Source organism: Cydia splendana, chromosome 3 (genome assembly GCF_910591565.1).
Source record: "Cydia splendana chromosome 3, ilCydSple1.2, whole genome shotgun sequence".
Lineage (NCBI taxonomy): Eukaryota > Metazoa > Arthropoda > Insecta > Lepidoptera > Tortricidae > Cydia > Cydia splendana.
The window spans coordinates 14,066,234-14,080,416 of NC_085962.1; the positions used below are offsets into that span (position 1 = coordinate 14,066,234).

Sequence of the window (14,183 nt, forward strand, 5' to 3'; positions counted from 1 at the left end):
AAAAAAAAATATTCAACTGTAATCCTTATTTGACCCGATAAAGATGATTGCAAATAAGTTCTAGTTCTTCAAGAAATGGTGTTAGAAAACCTGCTATATATTAGGTCTACTGAAGCATTTCGTTGTGATAACTCACCAGTGAGTTGTTACAAGCTGCCATCAAATGAAATAAACTGAAATTAAGGTAACGCTTATACTTGCCCTACTTATAACGGCGTTCCGAATTAATGCCTAGATTTTTATCCTTGCAAAAAGATTCTGACCTTATCTACCCTTGTTTTGCTTTGCATTCTTAAACAACTTGCGTATTTTGCGCACATTAAGCATTAGCTTATTGAAACATTAGGCAGAACCAGAACTTTGGTAAAAAAATGGTACCGCTACCAAAACTAGGTACACTTTCAAAGGGATCTATATCTGAATCCCTAAAGTCTTTTCTCCTATCTTTGCATTCCCTAATATTGTTTGTCATAATGATCAGTTGTCCTAACACTAAAAACCCTAATTTTGTTTTCCCTAACCTAACATAACCTATCCTAATGTTATTAAGCATATATTCTTTTTTGCGAGCGAACCCTAACCTAACCTACTTTTATGGCAGCAAGTTCTAAAACCTAACCATTTTTCAGAACCTTACATTATGGAAAATAAGCGTTATGACAATTAATCGTTAGGGCATGTGCCCATTACGACAAACCAGTTAGCGCAAGTGACTTTAGGACAAACGTTGTTAGGGATTCAGAATGACGTCCCTTTCAAAGGATGCCGTTACCGATTTCGTTACCGTCACGTGTAGCGATATATATACATAAGTGGGATGAACTCCATTTAAGCATAGGTACATACTTTTTTGGACCTATTCATATTATTTACGCATGTTAAAATGAGATATAAAATTAAGATGTATCCTGAAATGTCGTAGAATAATACCCAAATGTGACTAGGTCAAACGTATGAGCAGAGTATTTTTTGTTTTATTAAATTACTAATATGGATTTATTTCTTATACATGTAATTAGATATGTTTTTTGCTTTATTGAGAAAACTAGCTCTTGCGGTATTCTGGATGATTTTCTGAATTAGTTTAGGTACCTCATATTCTGAAATTTTGTCTATTAACTTACTACATAGAATACACAAATGAACTGATGGTAATCTGCATTTTCATTCCTTTTTGATACATTTGTGGTTATTAATAACCAGAGCCCGGAATTCTCGTAGCATTTTTGATCTGTCATAGGGACTTCTCGTTTATCGACTTCCGATTATACATAATTATGTATATCGATAAATACAGAATACAATATGTAAAATATGATTCCGAGTAAACAACATGCAGTCTTATAAGACTGAGCGATCTCTTCGAGATAACCTTTGGATACCAACTTTTAATCGTAACTGGTGAATTTCCAATGTAACTTGGAACTCCGGTAGCCGTTTAAGAAGTGTAACACTCTTAAGGTAGATGTCGCTAGGGTCCCCTGGACCCGTAATATGGTGGAAAGATTTGCTGGCTATGGATGAGGTCTTGGTGGCTCATTTGGCAGAGCGCTGGAGTATCGATCCAGTGGCCGTGAGTTCAAGTCTTACGCGAGACAGTAATTTTGCCACTTTTAAATTTATTCTAAGCTTAGTAGCATCGTTAGCAGACGTTTCTGCTTGTTAAAAAATAAAATTCGTATTTTTAAATAATTAAATCACATTGAAACTCAGTAAAAGTTTACTTATACGTTAATGCTAGTATATTTCCAATTGCTCTATCGTCCGAAGCACATCATCACGTTGTAAAATGAGCACCCGTAGTAATTTGGAGGTTTTATAGGTTCTGTTCTCATGATCAAATACGAGTAATATACTCGTATTGGTATTATTCGGTTACGTTTTGCAAGACGTGGGTATTCTGGAACAATGTAACAAAATGTTATTATGGTAACTATGATGAAATATGCTTAAAGCGTAAGTTTTAAGAAAAAAAATATTTTTGCTCATTTTATATATGTACTTACAGGTTTTCTTGTAAGGCATAGGTAGAGAACTATTTCATTTTTAAATATTTTAGACAGTAGTTTCAGAGGTATGGGGGAAGCGCTTCGGGGCGTATTTGCTACAATCTTTTACGATCCAGACTCATGAACACTTTAAAAAGCATTATGAAAGAAATGTAGCTAATACTTAGCTGGGCCTAGGCATGTACTAATAAGGGACTTTAGAAAGTAAAAAAGTAAAAGAATCACTGTACAGAACAGGGAGCTTATAAAACTGTATAGGTTGAGAACTACGAATCTTAGTGAAAGGTTTACAAGTTTTCTCATATTCATGTACAGTCAGCTGCAGAGATAACTGACCCCCCTGCATAGAAATTTATTAGCAGGGGTGTTCAGCTATCCATATCTATTCTCGGGGGGTGCATTACATAGGTATACAATATTTTATGGTCTTATAAAAACGGTAGGGTAAAATACCTATTTCCTGGATTATTTCTGGTGCATTTTTTTTTACTGGAACCAGGGTCTTTATTTCTCCCCTCACATTCATATTCATTTATTTAATTAACATCCCGTGACGAGGGTCTCTATCTTATCCAACTTTTTCCGTCACAAGATAAGGATAGAACTGAATTATTAATAAAATTTGTAGGGATTTAAAATTGGTAGCTAAGCAAGTATTTCTTGTTAAAATGAAAGATTGTTGATTATTGCGTAAATAAATACTTTATTATATGTACATGGTGTCACCTACGTTTGAGTAATTCTCTTTCATGTTGTACACAGTTTTTAAGAATAAAATTGATCATGCAGCCGTTTTGTTAGCTGACATGACGAAGATAATAATGTCAGCGACATAATACGTTGTATCTTAGGGTGACATTGGGATGATGACTGTTGTCGTTGTTGTTTTATTGTCGCAATTAGAACGTTCAATTGGTTATTCATTTTATCAATGAAATTGATAGTGCCGTCGCCCACGTCGGCAGTAGGTACCTACTGAGTGTACCTGCAATATGTTACTCTTCGAAGGCCGCAATAATATGTGACACGCTCTTATGGCTCTACAAATAAGATTGTGTCAGATATTTTTGCGGCCTTCGTTGTGTAACATATAATTGCAGGCAACTGTAATACCTTCATTTGCTATGTGGTACCTATAGATACACAACCTGTTTAAGGGTTAATTGATTTTTTTTTGACGAGCAGAATAAATACAACGACCACTAAATGTCATTGCCGTAAAGTCTATAAAGTGGGTGATTTCCGAACGAAAAAAAATGAGAGGTGTCTAAACAAATTTCTTTGACATTTTAGTTGTCAAGTTCAAATTGACAACAAATGGCAGTTTTTGTACGATTTTCTCGCTATAAAAGTACGCTACGCCGAAAAAAAGTCCTGTAAGTATTTTTTGTTGTATTTTTTTGTAGATTATTAGATAATATATGTGTAGTAAGTCATAATTTACCTTAGTTATTGTTTTCTGATAAAATATTCGCTCTAAAAGTTTGTGGTTCGTATGAACCCTCTGCCCGTTTTGGGCACGTTCTAGTGGTACCTAAGTGGCCACTACCCTGCAAAGAGTTTACATGTCATTTAAGGGTAAGATTTATGACTATGAGTGAACCCTCATAGTACAAAAGTAACATATTTTCCTTTGGTTTTTAAATTAAATATTTATTCAACGGTTAGTTTTACGAGCCACGACATCCGCGTGAGCCAAGCAAGTGCTGGCAGTTAGTGTATTTTGTGACGCAAGTAAAAATGTGACATGCACATGACTTACCCTTAAAACTACTATCTATAGCTAACAAGGCAGTGGCCATATAAAAACCACCGGGGTTTTTTTATTGAATTAATGATAATAAAAATAAAACAAGAAATTCATTTTCTTTTAACGCTATTAGCTACCCGAATTAGTAATTAAAAGTAAAAAATACGTCAGGCCTGTTTAAGGGTTAAAAAAGTAACAGACTGCACTGAATTGTCAAACGTTAACTTTTGACAACTAGAGCAGGTAGTATAGGCGGTTATAAATCGACATGTACTTCACATAAACGTTATCTTTTTGCAATTCGAAAATTCGTTTCTTTAATTTAACACCTTTTCTACTATATATTAACTCTTGGATTAGGAAGAAGAGCTTAAAATCCATACCCGTAAAAATTATATTCGTTTTATCAGTAGTTTAAACACATATACAGCCTTGTTTTGTACAAATGCCGATGTTGTTAAACATGTATCCGTGCAACTTGCATTCTCTGGCACAATCATGGGCATCGCAATTTGAGACATCGCGTTTTTCTATACGATGTGCAGGCGCTGGAATAATGTGAAATCCTAATTATATTACTTTTAGGTACCAATAATATTTTACATGAATGTAAAAAAAATGATTTGGAAAAAAAACACATAGGTACCAACTTTACTGTCAAACGTCTTCATAAAATTTCACAAGAATTGGTTCACAAAATAGGGTTGTTTAGATATTTGTTGACACAAAAATACGGCTTAATTAGTAGAAATGCATGTATTTAGCATACAAATATTTTTAAGATATAATGTTTTTTTTTATCCCTAGGTTCATTTCCTTGGGTGGTTAAATAAGGGTATTAAAGGGACGGAGCTTGCAAGAAGGATTATGCGGACGAAAGGTGGGGAAGTATTAATAAATGAAGTACCTACATATATAATAGGATGGACAGACATGCATGGTTCCCAGTAACTACTATAATAACCTTATTAAATTTTTAAGACCTCGTTTTAATGCTGCTACTTAGGTAGAATTGCAGTAGAGGATCTAATCTAACACTTTAATTCAGGTGTATAGGTAACTTACACTTAAACTAACACTTATTACACTATTCGGGACTTTGAAATTGAAGTATTTCTATTACAAAATATAGTTATAATGTAAATTACATACCATTCAGTATATAATATGCAGTTGAAGTCCTAATACAAAAATATAGCAGCATTACAGCCAATGTGAATACGTGTACACTTTTCATGACTCTTAAGTACTTGGTAACGGTGAGAATTATTCTAACTTCATATAGAACTGCATTTGCCTTTAAATGCATTAATAACTCCAAACGTTTATTGAATACATGGACACAATTAGCGAGTTGCTTGCAAATCTTGCGATAACCAATGTGTATTTTTCGTGTAGGTCCTAATTAAGTATTATTTGCCTTAATATGCCTATAATTATACAGTCTCCATATTTGTCAAAATTTTTCATGTAGGTACAGACATTTAAAATTTTGTATAGCAATTTCGCTGCAGTATTTTTGCGTTAGAGATTGAATGGTTAGGTAATTAATTAGAGTTAATAAAAGTATCTAATATGAACCTTAATTGCTCACATCTCTAGATATGTTTTTCGCAATTCCTTTAATTCAACAAGCGGGTAGGTACCTACTCGGCCTTAGAGGAATAATTATGTAAGTGACGTCATTAATAATAGCGTAAAAATCCAAACTTGCCAGCCAAAATATCAACATCAGCTAGACAGGTACACAATTTCATGTCTCATTATAACAACATGTATAGCCAAGTATAGCTTAACGATTATCAAAATTAAATTGTGTTTGGAACGCTAATCGTTTCTGTAATTGACATATTTTGCCAATCAACATGGAAATAAATGTCAGTTAAGACTGTTGTGTGTGTGGTTCCTTGTATTAACTTTCAACCCCGTTTAGCCTTCCTTAACACATTCACTGCCCCCGACGCACATGTGCGTCCACCGTCATACAAGTTTGTTCCTAGGCCACGCCCCCTGGCAGTGAATGCGTTAACAATAAATATCTTTATTATCTTACATTGTAACTTTCATGTCAGTTATGCTTGTATTTATGTTGTCCCTAAAATAAGTTACTAGGCGAAGTTATTGGCAAAAAAAACTTAAGAACATGTGAGTTACTCTGGCTGATAGATAGATAGGTAGATAGGTACTTACAAAATAACATGATAGTCACAAATGAAACCAAACCAATCTTCTTAATTATTTAACCAAGTATATTAGATGAACGACCCAAACATTGACACCCGTTAATGGTGCAGTAACCGCCGTTCTTGTAGCCCCGTTTCTTGCAGCTTGCGATACACTCGTAGAACACGCATCCTGGCGGTGGTTTGACGTGGATTGTTGTTTTTATTTGGCGTTTTTCAAGATAATGTGAAGATTCTGCAACAAACGTGGAATAATTTTCAGGAGACAATATTATCTACTCAAGCTATACTTAACGCATAAAATCCGTGACCGGTAAAAGCAAATGCATATCAATAAATGTTGAATATATTAAAAATCTAAACTGGACTGCATCGGTTATCTTTTTTACAACGTAGCGAAGACACTGTGCTTAAAATAAAATTATAAATTAAAGTCTGCCATGTGAGTATGTCATACCATTGAATCTAAATGAAAACAAAATAATATTGGAATTTTGACTTGTTTGCGAACACAACAGTCGTAACAAACAAAGTTCATATTAAAGGTACCTACCTAATGTATCGTTTAGATTTATTGATTTTATAAGGTGTCTAAATTATCCGTAAATTCTGCTGTAATTTTGATTGTCAAAAGTTCAAGTTTGACTATCCATTGACCACAAAATATTGTACGCAGTAGGTACAGTGTCATTTACTTGTATTTCAACTGTTTTTACTTCTCTTTTAATATCACTGTTTGTAAAAAAAAAATGTTACATACCATGGTTCCCTTCAGCAAAAGAGCCAACCACGCCCACCAGGAGTAAACCAAGGAATACCAAATACGTTTTCATCGCAAATGTCGTCTGCTATCTGCTGTCTACCTACAGGTCCCACTTATGAATTTATACATCTTCAAATGTGTGTCGCAAATAGTACCAAAACTTGGGTATAATTAAAGAACGCTCGAAAATTATCTATGCCTCTTAATACATTGCCGGTAAACCAAAGTGAATGTTCATAATTACATTAAAGCAGAACAGCAATGTAGGTATAAAATTCAACTTATTATAACTTCGCAATAGAAAGATAGTACCTATTATGTTTACCTACGGAGGGAAGTCCCGAGACCGCTATTGATAATGAGAGGAAAAGGTGACGCGTAATTTACTCTATTAGTGTTTAAATGGGAATCATATTGAGGATATTGTTTGATAACGTAAGAAGTACGACAATGAGATCGTTCTCATTACCTTTGTTTATCTTTAGCCTTATTGATAACTTAAGAATCGCAAATATTGCGACGAATTTCATAATAATAAAACATAAACAAGTGCATACATATGTATGGAATATATATTTAATGTCATACGTATGGGTGTAATATGTTTACACTGCGCAGTCTAAATAAAGATGTATAAGTTTTTTGACACAAATTTCATTTTTGATAAAAGTTTTTATTGCTGACTATATGGGTAGGTAAGTACATACCTACTTTACTTTCCACAGGCAACTAATACGTATCGAGGCAATTCTAACAACCCCAAACACAATTAGGTTGCGTTGTTTTATCACAGAGTTTCAATGGCTACCTCCTGTCTCCATCGTCAGATCAGCTCAATGGCACCATAAAATTGCATTGTCACACAACTTACATAATGTGTACAAATTTTCAACTTCATTGGAAACCAGAAAGTGCTTCAAATTTAAATTGCAAGTTTGATTTCAGAGACACACCGACAGACAATGGGACATGAGAAACTAAATAAAAGCTTTGTAAAATTAGATTAATTATGAGATCTTTATTCGTCATGTCAATTAAATTAGAAAAGATAAAAAAGAGCACTTCTCGTGTTCGTATTACAAGAGCATGTTTGAGAAACATATTTTAAATAAATAAGTTGTATTTAAGCAGGTAATAAATAATTATACTCACGAAAAAAGCAGGCATAGGTATAATTGAAAGTACAAAGGCAACATTATCTCTTTAAGGGATCTCTTCCAGTTAACCTATAATTTTATTTTATCAATCTATAAACTACATTGTACAAAGCTGTGTAAAAAGGCAAAAAATACACACTTAAAAGTGTCCGTTCGTATTCCATTGATAAGTCAATCTGAAACCAAACTAACCCAGTTAACCGCCCGCGGCCGGTTGGCCGACCTGACCTCCGATAAATTATAGCCCGTATTGCCCCAAAAATATGCTGATTTTTCTCTCACACACAAACGCGGGGATTTGGTGGTGAATATTTTAATGTCAGCCTCATTTCATGAGAATCGAGGTGGCACTTATTTTGCCCAAATAAATTTTATACGACTCCCTTTATGCGAGATTACGTAGGCACCCTTAAAGCTGTGCATAAAATAAATAAATACATTTATAGGCCACAACAAAATATTCATCAGTGACAATCAATATGAAAGTCGGTAGGAACCTCATAAATGAATGAATAAATAAATAAATAAATCAATAAATAAATATTATAGGGACATTCTTACACAAATTGACTAAGTCCCACGGTAAGCTCAAGAAGACTGAATGAATTAAGCTTTATTAATTCCATACAGATGGAATACTTGCTGATAGTAGTCATCAATACAGTAATTTAGAAAGAATATAATTCATAAGACGTACAATTAAAATCATGGATAGATTAATAAATTTGAATAATTACATAATTTAAATTTGTCAACGGCATGTAATAATTTCATTATTATTATTAATATTTGATCATCTGTGTGGACCCCCTTCGGGTAAAATCTTCCTCCAAAGAAATCCAGGTTGCCCTATCCTTCGCCATGTCTATCCACCTTTGGCCCGCCACCGTCTCTACGTATTTCGTCGGATCTCCTACATGGTACGTGGTAAAGCTTGTGATACCCTACATAAATGAATAACAAACATATATTATATGTACATCCCTTTTCGACACATTATATTGTAATTCGTAAAAAGTTAAGGACGTGTGATGTTTGCGAAGCATTTTTGCCCTGTTTCTATTCTTCACCTATTATTCTGAGTATTTACATGTCGGAAAAATGTAAAATTATTTACTCCTCGTGTTGCTGTAAGTCCTATTACCACATTCACGCAAAACAAGCAATATGTAGGTACAAACATATAAGATTCACAAATCAGCTCTCATTGAAATGGAGGCTATTTAATTTTGACTCTTTATACCAGTGTGACGTAACCATGACGTAACTACAGCTAAAATTAGGCATAGTCAGCCATATTATCAAATTAAAAAAACCGGCCAAGTGCGAATCGGACTCGCGCACGAAGGGTTCCGTACAATTACGCAAAAAACGGCAAAAAAGTCACGTTTGTTGTATGGGAGCCTTGCAACTTTGCAAAACAACAAAACTTTAAATGAACACAGTCATTATTAGCTTGTATCGCAACTAAGGATAATAGTGTACAAATCCAATTTAACTTCAGACTTCTACCATCGGCTTGAGATCAATATCGCCCTCCTTAAGGTCAACTTGTTGGAGAAATGATACGGTGGAGGGATAAGTTCGCAACGAATCGCTCCCTTGGTGCGATAGGGACTCATGTTACCATAAACAACTTGGTCGGATATGACTTTACATTACCAACAGTACGGTAACTGGATAACCAATGTGGAAGATCCTAACAATATAATACTTAGTTTGTAACCGGAAGTTAGTTAGGTGATTGATGTTCGTGAAAATGTTCATGTTATCAACTAATAAGTTACACGTGAATGTAAAACTATTTATTTATATACTACTTATAGGTATTTATTATAATGAAAGTCTATCTGAGGAACCGTGGCGTAGATGTTAGTCTCCTAATTATGTATTGTGACTTAGGTATTATGATAGAAACTTAAAATAAATTCCAATCATAAAAGCTATGATACGATTAAAAACAACATTCATTTGTTAGATAACTAAAATATTATGCCCATGGTGCAATTTCTAGAAAAACTTTAAAAAGTTGGCCGTATTCAATTAAACGTGGTAAAATTGACTGCACGGACTTTTATATGCTGCTACTATCGCAAAAAATTGGCGCCATCTTTGGAGCAGCTTCGCAACGTTTTATTTAATCCAACAAACTTGCAATTTTTTTCTAACGTTTTCTAGGTGTTTGCACGATCCTTCTTACTTCGGAAAAAGGGTTTAAGCCTACTCAGATTTTTTTCAATGCCATTTTCAGAATATTATGTAGCGTTGTCGGCCCTTAAAGTATTATAATATCAAGAATATTGGCATTTCCACCGGTAATGCGGCCAGCAGCATTTGGCAAATCACTATCGGAAACTAGGGATGTACCGACTAGTCGCCGACTAGTCGGGAAAGCCGACTAGTCGGGAAAGCCGACTATCCGGCCTCATTTGTAGTCGGCGATTAGTCGGCGACTAGTCGGCAAAAATGGCCGATTAGGGCAAGAAGAAATAAACAGCACTTGTTTTTATAAGCTTTTCACCTATTTTACCCAAATTCCTATTTAGCGTGCTTACGAAAACTTTTGTCGGAATTATTGACCGTGTGGTCGCATTCTTATGTCCGATTGTTATGAGATAGCCTTAGGATAATTTTATTTATTTTATCTACACACATATATCATAAACCCTCTATGATGCCTTCAAAATCCGTAAATAATGGCCCACATTACGATAAACTGTTTTGTTACAGCGAATTTCTTATCTGTGAAAATGTTGTAATAGCTATAAATCCTATATCAAAATTGATTTGGTAATGCATTCAAATTTCGAACATGACTGAAAAAAAAGCAATTTGATTTGACCCCTGTTCTAATATCAGTCGAAATGACGTTTTATTCGAAATCAAATGACAATTGCATACAATATTGACAAATCTCGCATGTTAGTTGGTATCGAGCGATATGGCAATGTGAAAAAAGTTTTCATTTGCCGCCATTTGACATACAGTTTATCTTTTAATTAGTTTGTAAGTAAAAAATAATTTGTTTTATTGTTTTTAAAATAACTATAACAAAAGTTTTTATAGATAAAGATGTTTCGGAGACGCCACCTCATATCCGCGAGTTCCGCCAGAGAGCAAAGTGCCCCAATGTCGCCTCTGTAATATGAGGTTAGTAAACATATTATATATTATCATAGAAAGTTTATAATATGTGTGTAGATAAAGCAGTGTATGTAACTGTACATAATTAGGCATTGAAACACTCGTGTTTTAATGCCTTTCGTTATGTAGCAGTCACATAAACTACTATTATTTAATTTCTTACTCTACTATATGATAAATAGCGCGACGAAAAGAGTAAAACGATTGTTTTTTAGTCCATTTGAACCGAACTTAGACCAACCTAATGATCTGGCCGACTAGCCGACTAGTCGGCTGACTAATCGGCCATCCGAGCGCCGATTAGTCGGCTAGTCCGCTAGTCGGCCAAATGAGTAGTCGGTACATCACTATGGGAAACCCATAGCGCCGTTACCGCCTTGAGTCAAATACCTAAGGCTTTTTTCATTGTTATAAAATAAACATTTTTCATTAACAAAGAACTGTTACAAATATTCAATTACGCTTTAATTCAAAAATCAGACTGTTCTACTCGATAACAAGCATTCACCCATAAAAGATTTTGCTCTGAATTATCAATGTGCTGAAGCCGAATGGAACGAGTGCCTCCATTGAAAGATCGAGCATATTTGAGGGAATGAAGTGCGCTTTCTTGTAAGAATTTTTTGTTGAAACTGAATTCAGCTTAGTGTAGGTACTTATAGATAAAAAATAAGTAAAGACCTCTCTTATTATGTAGAAGTAAATAGTAGACAACATAAGGTTTTACTTTTCTAAGTAAGCTTGTTAAATCTGAACAGATATTGCAGATAGACCCCAGACCCAGACTAGATGGACCGACGATCTGTTTAAGTCGCGGGGAAACCGTTGGTTGGGGGCAGCGAATGACCGTTCGTTGTGGAGATCCTTGGGGGAGTCCTTTGTCCAGCAGTGGACGTTTTTCGGCTGAGATGATGATGATGATGCTTGCAGATAATATTCGCTTGGCTGTGGAAGTTGTGAACGATCTCTGCAACTTAGTCACTTCAAACCACAACCGAAGCTCTGTATTTTGAAATGTTTGAAAAACTTTTGAGTTATGTGTACCCGATGTGATACATAAAACACTTTAAAGTATGCCCCGAATAGTGAATTTGGTCGAATACCGAATATTCGGCCCCTCTCTCGGCCGAATACCTAATATTCGGCGACCGAATATTCGGCATGACATGCGAACAGTTTTTAGTCACAATTAATATGAAAACTGTTCGCCATCAAAGCACAACGTTTGCTAAGATATATTTTTATGTTGAACAGAATTACTGAATGTATGTAGTTAGAGTCAATCAAATCAGACCCATGATAAAAATAAAATATATTGTAATCAACAAATGCTCATAAACGTGCCTTCGTATTTAACTACTTTCCAAGAATACATTTTAAATACTAAATATACCTACCTAGTTTTTGGTTATTTTTTTGTATATTTTTTCTTTTTAGGTAGGTGCAACAGATATTCGGTATTCGGCCGAATAGTAGGCAACATACGGCCGAATGCCGAATATTCAGCAAAATGGCCGAATAGGCCGAATACCGAATATTTGCCGAATATTCGTGGCATCTCTACTTCAAAGTATTATCATGAAGAAATAACGTTTTGATGTACACTAAGTCTGGACTTTGCTTGAGTCCCGAAGTTTTAAGAGAAAATGACAACAAATGAAAAAAAAAATCAAACTGTTTGCGAATAAAATTAATAATAATAAACATGCCTAGTCTATAAAAAAATACCTTTAGGTATTTGTTGTAATATCTGTAAAATAACTTCCAATGTACCACTTAAGTACAATGCCGACCCAACAAACCCCGGGTCAAATTGTGCTAGCCTTCACGATCCCAAATACCTTCTTTTATATACTCGTATGCAAGGACAATAAAATACGAATTTAAATTGAGATTTATAGACATTGCGGGTCCATTGTAGGTCCCTAGAGACCGCCGGATATATAGGAACACATGACACTTATTAAACAAAAGGTAAGTATATCTATTGAAGAACCTAGAATATTGAAGTTGCTTTCAATAACCTTTTTGGTTAAATTAAGTACCTTTCCTTAGGAAGCATGCATTTTTTACATATTGTAACGGCTGGGAGCTAAAACACTGGTAAAAGTCCGAATTTTGAACCTTTAAGGTGCACAAAAGAAAGTATAAAGACATGTGACGTATGTGGTGGATGTGGTTGGAATTCCCGTGTTATCCTCACCATTCGGATCCGCTTATCTTGAAACTCTTCCTGGTGTAACTTCTTGTATTTGGTCCCTGCGCCACACATTCCGTCTGGCTCTATAGTTCGTTTTTTTTAGCATTAGAAAGAACTTGAGAGAAGGTAAGCGATCTTGACATGTCTTTTAATTGAAAAAAGCTTTTTAAAAATCAGTAACTATTACTTATGAAAGCAGAAGAATATAAATGATCGTATTAGATTCATAATTGTTACATATTTGCCGTAACTTATTTTTAAAATGTGTTTTTCAATTAAAAGACACATTAAGATTGTTTACCTTATTTCTAATGCTAAAAAAAACGAACAATAAGTACGAGTACGAGGTCTCCCACTAGCAAAAGCCTCAGCTCTGCTTGCTATTTCTTTTGTAGCACCAAAGACAGGCAGAACCTTGCTGACCCAACGTTTCCAGTATTGGTCAGCGAGGAGCTGAGCTATGCGTCATTTTTTTCGTAGAAAAAACTCAGATCGAACAAAGACTCCATATGTGGTAGATTGGATAAGGAGTCTTTCGTAAGTTCGTAACATTTATTTTAGTTTCTAATTTATATAAGGTAAACGTACTAGTGTTCGACATGCTAATGCCCAATACATGACACCTTGCTGTCACTTCTATTGACAATGATTTAAGTTTCAAGCTGACATGTAGTGGGACCGCGTCGAGCACCAGTACGTTCATCTTAGTAGTGTTTTTACTTGAAGTAACGCGCATTAAAATATTATCATTGAAATATTTTTTTTAGTTTCCGCATAGTTATTTCCTGAGCGTGTAATTTTATTGCAATTTATATCTTTGTGCGACATAAACATGCACGCATCAAAAAATACGCCATAAAACTGTGTCAGAAGGCGAGTAACAAAATTACAAATAATGGGTAGCTTAATCATTATTGAGAACATCAAAGTCTGTCTGAAGTGCATCGCAAGTCGTACTGTCGGCCGCCGGCGAAGCG

At 34.8% G+C, this 14,183-nt stretch overlaps 1 long non-coding RNA gene across 1 annotated transcript; it reads right to left on the bottom strand.

Annotated features, from left to right (window-relative positions):
- Positions 1–1,706: 1,706 nt before the first annotated feature.
- Positions 1,707–5,111, bottom strand: LOC134806274 (uncharacterized). Its single transcript, XR_010146495.1, has 2 exons — positions 4,912–5,111; positions 1,707–1,900 (listed from the first exon to the last, which is right to left on the bottom strand). It is a non-coding gene; the product is annotated as an uncharacterized LOC134806274 (long non-coding RNA).
- Positions 5,112–14,183: the final 9,072 nt, after the last annotated feature.